At 39.4% G+C, this 14,318-nt stretch overlaps 1 long non-coding RNA gene across 1 annotated transcript in view; it reads left to right on the forward strand.

Moving 5' to 3' along the window:
* Nucleotides 1–14,318, forward strand: part of LOC144899791 (uncharacterized) — a 68,320-nt gene that overhangs the window by 12,421 nt on the left and 41,581 nt on the right. The gene's annotated exons all lie outside the window — the stretch shown is intronic.

The following is a 14,318-nucleotide window of genomic DNA, read 5'->3' on the forward strand; positions in this document are numbered from 1 at the left end:
GAATCAAACCCAAGGAACAAATATCTTCCTGAAATAATAACCTTATGACAAAATGTGATCTTTCAACAAACAAGAACATGACTGACAGTGTATTTTGTGTTTTGCATTGTAAGAATATACATATACTTATATATTTTTAACAAGGAATTCATGTGCTTGTTTTAAAACAATGTTTTTGGAGCAAAGATACAAGAACCTTCTAAATATTTCTCACAGAAGCGCATGCTTTTAGGGATTTACAGTAAAGTCTCGTTATATTGATATCGGTTATAACGAATTACTACTTATAACGATACTATTTTCATTTCCCGGCAAATTTCTTGTCTTTTATGATATAATTAGTTCCGTTAGTACGATACACGGTTATTATGATAATCCGGTTACTACGATGCCCTTTTCATCTCCCGCCAGCCAATTTGGTCTGCTTATATCGATACAAAAGCAGCTTAAATCAATCTTTGCTTAAGGATTTCAATACCAAAAAAGAACACGGCGAACGGCTGCTTCCAGTTCGCCGTGTTCTTTCTTTTTTGGTATTGAAATCCTTAAGCAAAGATTGATTTAAGATGCTCGACATTGTTCTATACTATACAACAATGTCGAGTTTATTATTGCCCACTTTTAATGCAGTTCGGCGCAGGATCGGATATATGGATAGTCCGGTTATATCGGTATTTTTTCCGACTCCCGTTATATCGATATAACGAGACTTTACTGTATTTATACATTTATTTATGCATGATGATTACTTGTTTATGGAATATATATACTACATACACTTCCAAAAATACTCTAATGTACAGTACTGTGCAAAAGTCACACAGCAATCATTTTGACATAGTAAAAGAGTAAGTCACACTCAGCAGGATTACAGTAACAATAAAAAAAAATAAATACACAAAACTTTGAAGAGGGGTGGTGCATAAACCCAGAAAGTATTCATTACATTGTGGTGAAGATCTGGATAAAAGTGCTAATAGAGGAATAATCCACTTGACGTCTGACGTTTCTCATTTTTGTATTTAGTTATGGAAATACTTCCGAAAGTTTTGCTCGTCTCCATCTTGGCACATATGCTACCTTTTAATCCACAGCTGATGTTTCTCACATGCCGAGGCTGAAATCTTCAGGCTATATGATCATTGATTGATGCTTATGATATCACAGCACAGCAGCACAACAGATGGGGAAGACTATATTGTGCAATATTATACCATTTGTTTTTAATATCTCCATGAGAGTCAAATATTTGGGAGTATAATCAGACACCACTTTCAGATTTACAGTTTTGTGTGGCGTGCAGTCGCTGCCAGCGAGGCCTTCTCCGCAGGCCTAAACGCTAGCAGAAGTATGTGACCTACATTTACAACTTATTTGTCTCATGAAATTGTGTTAATTTATTCCCAAGCTGCCATGACGGAAGTCACTTTTCTGACGATGCCGAAGTTACAGATAATGAAGTTTACGTATTTGGGAGTGAGCGCTGAAACAAGTTTGGGAACGGCTCAGAATGCTCGGTTTCAGAGGGCGTTGCAAAACCGTTCCTTTGTGATGTCACAGAGGAGCAGACTTCCTAGCGGCACAACACCGGAAGTCCATCTAACCACAGCGGTGGTTGGCCACCCTTCGCCATCTTGCGCTGCGCCCAGAAATTCAAGCCCTATATATTTAATACACACTATTTCACGTCTGTAATTCTAACAGTCCACATGGAATTATTCCTGGTTTATGGTGGACAGGCGTGATTGTAATGATAATAATAATAATAATTATAATACATTTTATTTGTATGGCGCTTTTCAAAATACTGAAAGACACTTTACAGAAGAATGGAGTTGAATAAAAGCAAGTAAACAGAGTAAAAGATACATAAAAATACAACATTCATTGGTTAATACACAGTTAAAACATGATAAAAAAAGTTAGACATTAAAAACAGATTTAAAGAGGTGGGTTTTTAGTTGTTTTTTGAAACTGGGAAGGTCAGGGCAAGCACGGAGTGAATGGGGGCAAAGAGTTCCAGAGGGTGGGGGGGGGCAGCGATGGAGAAGGCTCTGTCTCCCCAGGTTCGGAGCTTGGTCTTACAGGGGGAGTGCCAGGAGGTTGGAGTCTGAGGAGCGAAGGGGACGCGGGGGGATTGTGTGGATGGAGCAGGTCTGTGAGATATGGGGGACGGATGCATCCAATAATAATATTAATAATATAGAGATTCAAATAGTGCTAATAAATTGTATATCTGTATAAATTGTGTGCACCCTCCCCTCTACAAATGAACTGGTTGACCCTTCCAGTTACAGTTTTAGCACAATGACTGATGTGACGTTATTGCCTAGAACAGGGGTGGGCAAACTTTTTGACTCGCGGGCCGCATTGATATGACAAAATTTCCGGGGGGGGGGGGGGGCAGACTATATATTTTACACGTAACAGTCCACCTGGTATTATTGTATCTGTAAAATTGTCATGCAATCTGCTATTATTATTTATTATTTTATATTTATATTTAAATATTTCAAAAATAATAAAATATTATAATAATTGCAATAAAATTAAAATAATAATTATTATATTATTATTATGTAGAATATGCAAATATAACAATAATATTATATAATTAATATAATAATTAGCATTAATATAATAATTATAATAATCATAGTAGTTCTAATAATAATTATAATCATCTAATAATAATAATAATTATTATAATTATTATTATTATTATGTGCTTGTGTCCCTTTTTTCAGGAACACTTTGTAAACAACAGACCATGTCAAAAAACGAAATTGATAAAACCATCAAAAGGTTGGCTCAGGCCATGATGCCAGGTTGTATGTTGAGTTTAAATGAAATACTTTGGAAAGATTGGGCGGGCCGTATTCAAACACTTGGCGGGCCGGATGTGGCCCCCGGGCCGTAGTTTGCCCACCCCTGGCCTAGAACCATAGCATGGGTGTTATTTTATGTGCAGTAACACATATTAGCCTAGTGCTATCTCCCTTATTTCTTACAATACAAATTGTAAGATGCCGGCACAACAACAAAGGCCATTAAAACACCAAAATCAGAGGCATCCTAAAACATATACACAGCACTTTATGTGTTGTGTGCAAATATGTATTTCACTTTTAACCACAGCTGTTCAGGACTGTGAAATCGATAGAGGCCCTGCTTTGACGCACAGGAAAAAAAAACAGAACATATCTCAAAAAGCATGAAAAATAAATTCCAGTTACACACACAAATGTTCCCAAAATAATGAGATGACGTGTTTTACCGTTGAGAGCATGTGTGTAATGTTGTACAGGTGCAGGCTTCGCTAGTGGCATCATTACTGGTGCACTCTATGGATTCTATAATGAAAAGGGAATTAAGTGGCAGCCTGTGACATTATAATTGTACCTCTTTTGTTTCCTCACCCGACTGGGATAAGTGAAGTTAATATTAATAAACTGAATTTTTTTGCAGTTAGAACATAGAAAACATCATTAGAGAGCTATAGACATGAAATAACACCCCTACAGCCACCTTTATTTTCATCCTGGTAGTGAAACTGTGGACCGAATCTACACTCTCGGGAGGTACCTTAAGGGTCCACGGGAGTCCACATGTTTTTTGTGCACTTGAAGAAGGCATTCGACTGTGTTTCTTGAGGAATACTGTGGGGAGTACTGCAAGAATATGGGGTACCGGACCACCTAATTCAGGTGGTTTACTCCCTGTATGATCGGTGTCAGATCTTGGTCTGCATTTCAGCAAAAAAAAATCGGACTTGTTTCCCGTGAGGTTTGCACTCCGCCAGTCACCGATTTTGTTTGCTAATTTTATGGACAGAATTTCTTGGCACGGCCAAAGTTTTGAGTGGATCCGGTTTGGTGGCTGTAGGACTGGATTTCTATATATTTTTTTTTGCTGATGATGTGGTCCGACATGACCTGGAATTACGGTAAAATTAATTAACTAATTCAAGTTAGTAAATAGGGGCGGCACAGCGGTCGAGTGGTTAGTGCGCAGACCTCACAGCTAGGAGACCAGGGTTCAATCCCACCCTTGGTCATCTCTGTGTGGAGTTTGCATGTTAATTGGCCACTCCAAATTGTCCATAGTTATGAATGGGAATGAGTGTGAATGGTTGTTTGTCTATATGTGCCCTGTGATTGGTTGGCGACCAGTCCAGCGTGTATCCCGCCTCTCGCCCGAAGACAGCTGGGATAGGCTCCAGCACCCCCCGCGACCCTCGTGAGGAAAAAGCGGTAAAAAATGAATGAATGAATGAAGTTAGTAAATAGAGTGTAAACAATTTGGGAAGCGCCCTAATAGACCATAATCAACCGCAAAGCAGGGATCATTTATTGAATAATGGATTTGTGAAAAAAAATGCTATAGAGTGATTGAGAGATGTTTCAACTGCAAAATGATAAGGGGGCGACTGTATCGCTGACACACATAAAAAAAAAAAAAAAAAAAAAAGGTCCGGATGCCTCATCCAGATGTGTCATGTCAGATTAGTTACTCATCTGGAATCCTTCATATATTGTGTATGTTTTTATTATTCTGTACTGATTTGCGCATGGAAGCTATAAATCTCTGTTGTCGTAAATCTTAAAGTGTCCTTTAATTGACGCCAGACTTTGAGATGTTCATAACAGCACCCCTGGGTGCAAAGTGATGCATTCAATTGAGTTCGGTTTATCGGAGTGCTAAAATTGTTGGGCTCCTCCAACTGCTTTTTATTAATTTTTTTTGTCATTAGTACATGTTCCTTTTATGAACCCTCATTTTCTATCTGGATATGCTACCATAACCGAGGTCAGCGGTCGCTGACCCCTGCTGAGCAAAACTTGAACAGATCCTAAAACTGCTAGCATGGGTCAACGGTCATACAGTAAAACTCGGATATATCGGTTTCAATTGTTCCCACTGGTTTTGTCCGATATAAGCGAAATCCGTTATATGTGTATACCGGAAAATGTCAGTTTTACGCATATATCGGATTTATATCCGGTATATGCGTAAATCGGATTTTATCCGTTATAAAAAGGCACTTCCTTGACTATGTTTCCAATGTATCTGGATGCGCAGGCAACGCTGTAAAACGCTGCAAATGACGTCGTATAGCGGCCTGTCACGATTCGGCGAATCGGAGCGCCATGATGCGGCCATCCGATATATGCGAGGGAAATTTCATGGAAATGCATTGGAACGTGACTGGAGATTTTGTCCGAAATAGGCGAAATCCGTTATAAAAAAATCCGATATATGCAATGAATTTTTATTGGAAAATGCATTACAGAAAAATTGGTTCTTTTTTATCTGTCCGTTGTGAGCTAATTTCCGATATATCCGAGGTTTACTGTATATATTTTTTCCGAATTGGAGTTGGGAATCCTCACTGTTACTAGCTTACGAATCTGCTACAATACGCTGAAAGGTGGAAATATTAGGAATATCGACTGTCGGCTACATAGTCAGAAGATCAGGAAGACATGGATTTGATTCTCCAACTGGGCATCCCTGACTGGAGTTGAATATTATGGTTGAAGTTTGCAGTGATACCATAAATGTTTATTTTTGTCACGTCATTGGAGTTTTGTTACCACTGGCAAGGATATGATATGATATGATAACATTTTCCTTTAATAACCCGCCCAGGCTTCCATGTGCTCATGACTGAATACATTTATCTTTGAAATGTCTCCCCCAGCTGCTTTGCAGTGCACATGATGTGTAACATGGGAATAGTGCGTAGATGTCAAGGCGCAGCGGGGGCACCGAGAGATCAGTTTGTGTTTGTCCATGAAAAGTCCAAAGTCTCCTCGTTGCTCCCCGAGGGAGGATTTTGCGGGGGAAACCAAACTATGCCACCCAAGGTAGTTCGACAACCTTTGACCCTTGTGACATCCCTCATGTGACCTGTCTCGCTGACTGGAGGGAGTTGCGTCTCAGTGCTTTTTCCACTGTTGCATTTTATTGTACTTTCCCACCCGTGGTGAGCTCTTATTTATGGAGCAGCTTGGAGCTGATCAGGTCCTTTCCCTCGAAAATTAGACGATAGGTTGGAGCTGCGGCATATTTGTGTGCGTGTCTGTGTGTGTTTGTGCTCATTTCCATGCTGGGAATCACGGTTGGCCAAGAGAGAAGCTTGTGGATAAATGTCACCGCATGTTGGATAAATGTTTAGAATTCAGAGATGTCAAAAAGTGATGTGAAATGTTTTTTTTTTGTTTTTTTTTTAGATATAATAATGAATTAATTGTGGTGTTTTATGGTTGAATACGGCCTGTTATTGGTAAAAAATATATATATATATATATTTTTTTTAAGCAAATTGTGCATCTTTATTGCCAAACTAAGCATTTTCAATCATAACAATTGCAATGGTCCACACGGTGGTCGAGTGGTTAGCACGTAGGCCACACAGTCAGGAGATCAGCAAGACCCGGGTTCGATTCTCCACTTGCATGTTCTTCCTGTGCATGCGTGGTTTTTTTCCGGTTTCCTCCCACATTCCAAAAACATGCTAGGTTAATTAGCGACTGTGAATGGTTGTTGTGAATTCCAGATCTGCTGCAATCGAACTGACTGAAACATGAAATCATGTGACCACAACTCCACGAAGCAATTATACCGAAATCATTAACTAAATCATAAATAAATAATTCAACAGTGAAATAATTAGTGAAATTATTCCAAATATTGAAATACTTACATGAAATGAATTGATATTTTACTTATTTAATGGCTCATTTAAAGACACTTGATGCATTTAATTACTTAATGGTGTATTTATGTAATAACACATTTAAGTATTCAATTGTGTATTTAATTAATGACTAATTTGAGTTATTTAAATATTTTTTAAAGTGATTTAATTACTGACACATACTCACAGAGTTACATGAATTATTTATTATTACTTTTTTTTTATTACTTTTTATGAAGAGGAGTCATAAATGAGGTATCAAACAGTTTTATAAAAGTAGTGCAATTACAGATATTTAAATATGTTAGCCAACCGGCAACAGAACAAACAAACAAAGCGGAGATGAGAAGTCCAAGTGGTCCATTTTTTCTTTTTTTTTTTTTTTTTATTATGCGGCCCTCTTGGGAAAAAGTTTGGACACCCCCTCTGTTCTCGGTTCTGTACACTGTCATAAATGTCAACAACCAGCCCCCGCTCAAATAATGTAAATGTAATGACATGGCTTTGGCCTTTTGTGTTTAACATCACACCTACTGCATGAAACCGTAGGAGACTTTAAGACTTATGAAACACATACCAGGAGTTCACTTTAACCTTTTCCCAAGTAAAGTAAGTTCATGAACTTTAACTCATAATGCTTATGAGAACAACCTCATGGAGGAAAAAGTCCAGTGTAATATAATTTGATGTCTTCGAACCACGCCGAAAAAGAAAATGTTGGCAGCTTGTTTTGTTTAGCACCTCAGGCTAGAAGTTTTAAAATGTTCAGAAGTCAAATTGACTGTTTTTTTTACATGAAATGGTATATTATCATTTATTTACTTTGGCTTCCCGGGTAAAAAATATTTCTATATGTAACGCCACTATAGTGTTACCTGATGATGGAAATCTTAAGTGGACATTCTGGCTTGTATTTATGGTGTCTAGTCAATCAATGTAAAGACTTCACATCTACAGTAAAAATCATTAAACGGAGAATCTTACGACTCTCTCAGACGGCGCCGTGTTTTCTTTGGAAGTTATCTTCTCGTCTGCGATGTTGGCAGATATGCTTGAACTCTTCTTGCTGCGGTTCGTCTCACTTGAAACAAATTTCCAGCTCTTTTTATGCTCCTGTGTGAGGTTCCGCTGTAAAAAGTGGCTTTTTATCAACATCTTAAACACGTCACATTCACAGGCTCGGGGGCTCATTACATGCAGTTTTGCCTTATAAGCAAATACGTTCATTAGGTATTATAATAAGGAACTTGAAGACCAAGACTGTGTTGATGTGATCGCAGCACTGAGGAACATCAGTAGAGAATTGGTTAAAAAAAAACATGTGGAGGTGAAAATTGGAAAAAGAGAGCGCTACAAATGAGTTTTCTCAGCAGGAACAAAGATGTCAGTAAAAGCAAAACATACTTTTTTTTTTTTTTTAGCTTTCTCAACCAACCCAAAGGATTTGAAACTAGTGAACATAATTATAATATCTGAATCAAAATGTATGTATAACAACTGTAAATACTGTATATTTTAAGGGGACCTATTAATAATAATAATACATTTTATTTGTATAGCGCTTTTCAAAATACTCAAAGACACTTTACAGAAAATGGAGTTGAATAAAAACAAGACAAGTCATGACAAAACACGACTATAGTTGCATTTATACTCTTTTTATTTACAACATATTGCGCAACTGCAGGGTCTTGAGACACATGCTAACTCGCAAACTAGAGAGCTAGCGACCTAAACGGTAGCCTCCAAGTTATTTCCTTTCAACTTAAATAGCCAAAAACTTACCACTTCCACACGGATAGGGAGGATAACTATTAACAGTTATTTAACCTTTAACATGAACATTAATCAAACGTAATATTTTTTTCTGGGTACATGATACCATACAGCATCCATATCAAACATTAAACTTTCATATCAAGGCGGGGGCCTCAAACGAGTGTCCTGCGGGCCACATTTGGCCCGCGGGCCGCGTGTTTGAGACCCCTGGCATATAGGATAGATGGCATTCTCTGGCATGGATTAACTCAATTTTTATTACATATTGTGGGGAAAAACTGTTTTTGATTAGAGCTTGCATGTGTTTAACTGCAATATGCTGTAATATTTACTTATTAACTCCTCAAATGGTATTTTGTTGTAGCAGTAATTGAATGATTCCATATTGTTATGTCAGAATGACGTTAGCATCAATTTACTATGCTGGGAATTGGACTGATTATGCATGCTCATCCCCGACTAAGCCCTTCCACAAGACACATTTTGCAGCGGAATGGTGTGCTTCAATGATAATTGCCTGCAGGCCTTTACAGAGGAAATAGCTGAGAAGTCATTTCTCTGTTTGGTTCACGATGCTTGTCAGTTAAATGCCAACAGAGGACTCTGATAAGCAGGCAGCAAAGATTCAGCCCATTGGGGCCGCCATCACAGTACAAGCATTCATTAATAGTGATGCTTGCGAGCCTGTTGTCTCTATGTCCGAAATGAGCCGTAAATGATGATGCTTCTTTCTTCCAGGCTTGTTTGCTATCTTTTAATTCCAGGACATACAAATAAACAAGTATGTTTATTGTCTGTGGATGTGGATCTCAGCACGACTTGATTTACCTCATATTTGTCCCTGTCCTTGTCGCTTGTTTAAACACAACATATTTTGCATATGCATATACATAGTGGGCGGCACGGCGGTCGAGTGGTTAGTGCCCAGACCTCACAGCTAGGAGGACCAGGGTTCAATTCCACCCTCGGCCATCTCCGTGTGGACTTTGCATGTTCTCCCCGTGCATGCGTGGGTTTTCTCCGGTTTCCTCCCACATTCCAAAAACATGCTAGGTTAATTGGCAACTCCAAATTATCCATAGGTATGAATGTGAGTGTGAATGGTTGTTTGTCTATATGTGCCCTGTGATTGGCTGGCGACCAGTCCAGGGTGTACCCCGCCTCTCGCCCGAAGACAGCTGGGATAGGCTCCAGCACTCCGCGACTCTTGTGAGGAAAGAAAGCGGTAGAAAATGAATGAATGAATAGATTAGCAGTGATGCATATGAGATTTCTTCCAGCCGGGAACCCCAAGCGGACCCCAAAAGCTTTTTAGTTTAGTGGAGAAGAGATGTCTTGTGGGATACGTGCTTTCTGTGACAGCCGGGACTGTGAACTATTCCATTCTAATTTCTCTTCCTCTTACAATGCCTCCGTGTTTCTCTCACACTTTTCACAAATCCAAGCCGCTCGTCTATCCCAGTGAGACACTGGTTGTTGACGGCCATTGTAGAAAGTTTGTATGTTTAAGCCTGGAAGCTGGCTGTCGGTGGGAGGTAACCATGGCTGGGGGGGCGTATGTGGGGCAGGGTCATGGCAGAGTCAGGGGATGCGGGATGAAGGAATCGCTGAGTGATCAATGCCTGTGCTCTTTGTGTACCCCGGTACTGTAGTCACATTGTGTTTGAGTACTACATCACCAGAATACAGAATTAAATATCTTAGTTGTACTATTGTATAGATATACTATGTGCAGATAGGTCCAGAGTTACATGGACATAAAGTGCGACTTTTATAAAGTATTACAAGTGACTGAATTGTAAATAAAACCATTGTTTTTATTATGTGAATGAAAGTCTGCTTGAGCCCATGGACCAAACCATCAAGTTCTGAGCGCCCGAATAATAAAAAAAATGTGTTTTTGAAACTATCCCATTCAAACATAGAGCTGTAGTAATATCTGAAGATATTATTATTTTACTATGTCTAGTGGTTAGTGCGCAGACCTCACAGCTAGGAGACCAGGGTTCAATTCCACCCTCGGCCATCTCTGTGTGGAGTTTGCATGTTCTCCCCGTGCATGCGTGGGTTTTCTCCGGGTACTCCGGTTTCCTCCCACATTCCAAAAACATGCTAGGTTAATTAGCGACTCCAAATTGTCCATAGGTATGAATGTGAGTGTGAATGGTTGTTTGTCTATATGTGCCCTGTGATTGGCTGGCGACCAGTCCAGGGTGTACCCCGCCTCTTGCCCGAAGACAGCTGGGATAGGCTCCAGCACCCCCGCGACCCTCGTGAGGAAAAAGCGGTAGAAAATGAATTATTATTATTATATTATTATATAATATTATACTATCATTTTCATACAGTGCATCATCTTATACAAAATTTAATCCTTGCTTTTGCTTTTTGCATGTATGGGTTGAGAATTTGAGTTATGTCTCTCCTGGTCACGTGGTTTATGATTTCATTTATTTGGAGCATGCATACAGTTGGGGCTGCACGGTGGTGGAGTGGTTAGTGCGCAGACCTCACAGCTAGAAGACCCGGGTTCAATTCCACCCTCCACCCTGTGGAGTTTGCATGTTCTCCCCGTGCATGCGTGGGTTTTCTCCGGGTACTCCGGTTTCCTCCCACATTCCAAAAAAAAAACATGCTAGGTTAATTAGCGACTCCAAATTGTCCATAGGTATGAATGTGAGTGTGAATGGTTGTTTGTCTATATGTGCCCTGTGATTGGCTGGCCACCAGTCCAGGGTGTACCAAAGACAAAGACAGCTGGGATAGGCTCCAGCAACCCCCGCGACCCTCGTGAGGAAAAAAGCGGTAGAAAATAAATGAATGAATGAATGAATGAAATTCAACCACACTGGGAAAACTTTAGTGTGGAGCTCCACATTGTCCCAACATGCAGACAGGAGTTCCAGATGATTGAAGCGTCAACTTTGCGTGACTTTTTTTTGCATGACATATTCCGACTCTGCAGCCAAACCCACAAACGGAATCACGTGCGTTCATGTTGACATCTTCATGTCCACGTTAGGAAACATCACGATAGCGTTGTATTCTCCTTCTTGTGCTTGTATATCAGTTTCATGAAAATGAAATGAAAAGCAGATTCCGAGTAGACATGGACTATATGACTAACCCTATCAAATCACCTCTGGACATATGCTCATATTATAACTAATATCTTTCTGACCTTTGCATGGAGCCTAAGCCTTCACAATCAAATGCGATGCTTTACATACAACGGATTTACGTCAAATCCCCCAAAAAGGTAGATGAGTAAGTCCCCACGACATGAGCAATACCGGGTAAAGACGCATGTCTACACAGCCTGGCGTGATCCTGCAGCCAAGATGTTTCCTATTAACTTGCATCCATGCGGCTGAGTATTAAGTAGTTCAAAGATGTACAGTCAAGAGGCTGAAATCACGCAGGATTACACACAACCTCCGGGAGCAAATCAGCCAGGCAATTTGCTGTCCAAAATGGTTACGTTTTCTGGTTCGGGTCATTCAACCTGAAGGCTGCTGTGCGCTCAGCGAGACCTTGTCTTTTTCATGTGAGGGACGCTTGACTCCGGATGAGCGTGGATTTGCAGAAAATATGATCTACTATTTCATGTTTGTAGTGGACCATCATCTTCACGGCAGGTGCAAAAGTTAAACAAGAGCGTTGAAGAGTTTGAAGTTGAAAGGACATTCCAGATCAATGCGGGCTGAGATGGATACTGATATTGTTTACAGAATATTTGGAGTTAATAACTAGTATATAACTAGTATATAGTAAGTATAACGTTATTGGCTGGTATACGAAAACAATATTTACATTTTGATAGAGCTCAAGAACCTCCTTAAAATCCATCCATTCATGTTCTATACCACTTATCCTCATGAGGTTCACAGGCAGTGGTCTTAAACAAGCGGCCCGCGGGCCAAATGTGGCCCGCAGGGCACTAGTTTGAGGCCCCCCGCCTTGATATGAAAGTTTAATGTTAGTGCGGCCCGCGCAAGTTTGATATGGATGCTGTATGGTATCATGTACCCAGAAAAAATTATTACGTTTGATTAATGTTCATGTTAAAGGTTAAATAACTGTTAATAGTTATCCTCCCTATCCGTGTGGAAGTGGTAAGTTTTTGGCTATTTAAGTTGAAAGGAAATAACTTGGAGGCTACCGTTTAGGTCGCTAGCTCTCTAGTTTGCGAGTGAGCATGTGTCTCAAGACCCAGAAAAAATGATTACGTTTGATTAATGTTCATGTTAAAGGTTAAATAACTGTTAATAGTTATCCTCCCTATCCGTGTGGAAGTGGTAAGTTTTTGGCTATTTAAGTTTAAAGGAAATAACTTGGAGGCTACCGTTTAGGTCGCTAGCTCTCTAGTTTGTGAGTTAGCATGTGTCTCAAGACCCAGAAAAAATTATTAAGTTTGATTAATGTTCATGTTAAAGGTTAAATAACTGTTAATAGTTGTCCTCCCTATCCGTGTGGAAGTGGTAAGTTTTTGGCTATTTAAGTTGAAAGGAAATAACTTGGAGGCTACCGTTTAGGTCGCTAGCTCTCTAGTTTGCGAGTGAGCATGTGTCTCAAGACCCAGAAAAAATGATTACGTTTGATTAATGTTCATGTTAAAGGTTAAATAACTGTTAATAGTTGTCCTCCCTATCCGTGTGGAAGTGGTAAGTTTTTGGCTATTTAAGTTGAAAGGAAATAACTTGGAGGCTACCGTTTAGGTCGCTAGCTCTCTAGTTTGCGAGTGAGCATGTGTCTCAAGACCCAGAAAAAATGATTAAGTTTGATTAATGTTCATGTTAAAGGTTAAATAACTGTTAATAGTTGTCCTCCCTATCCGTGTGGAAGTGGTAAGTTTTTGGCTATTTAAGTTTAAAGGAAATAACTTGGAGGCTACCGTTTAGGTCGCTAGCTCTTTAGTTTGCGAGTTAGCATGTGTCTCAAGACCCTGCAGTTGCGCAATATGTTGTAAATAAAAAAGTATAAATGTGACTATAGTCGTGTTTTGTCATGTCTACAGGGCTCTAATAATGCTTTGTTCATTTTAATCTGAAAAAAATAATTTGTCTACCCACCAACTATATGTGGTTTCTTAAGTTTTTATTATTTGCCGTTTTATTATTATTGTTATATTTATTTATTTATTTATTACTGATTGATTGATTTTCTTTATTCTTGATTTGTTTATTTATTTTTCATCTTATTTTGTGTAGAAAAATAAAAAGTAAGATATTTGAGAACAGTGGAATGTTTTATCAGAGCTTTTCTTGTAGAAAATTGGAACCAAGGCGAAGTTTTTAAAATATATATATATATATATTTTTTTTGAAAACCTGATACGGCCCAGTCTCACCCAGACCAGAGCTCCAGTGGCCCCCAAGTAAATTGAGTTTGAGACCCGTGATCTAGCTTTATTAAGAACATTTAAAGCTTTGTAAAACCCTTCAAATTCCTGTGTGCTAAAGGCCATATTCATAAACATCCCATACATATGTCAGCCACCTCCATCATGGCTGGGTGTCACCCGAGTAAGCACAGTATAGAAATCCAATAATCATTTCTGAGTGGACCCAAAAGACTCAAACATGCAACCTTGACCTTGGAAAGCAGCTGGACCACATCCAAAAAGTGTCTCATGTTGCTCATATGACTGGCCACAGGTCAGCGGAGAGAGCAGCACCATGAAATGAATCCAATCAGAATGGCTCCACTTGATTAGAGCCGACACTTTGGAACGCCATGTCGTTGCTGGTGCTCCGCTGGAGCAGTACGGATCAACACGTTTGGAACGCTGGGTGTTAAAATATCAGACAAGCGTGTACGAGATGTAGGACTTCTG

This window comes from Doryrhamphus excisus, linkage group LG9 (assembly GCF_037039965.1).
Source record: "Doryrhamphus excisus strain RoL-2023G ecotype Guam linkage group LG9, RoL_Dexc_Guam_v1.1, whole genome shotgun sequence".
Classification (NCBI taxonomy): Eukaryota; Metazoa; Chordata; class Actinopteri; order Syngnathiformes; family Syngnathidae; genus Doryrhamphus; species Doryrhamphus excisus.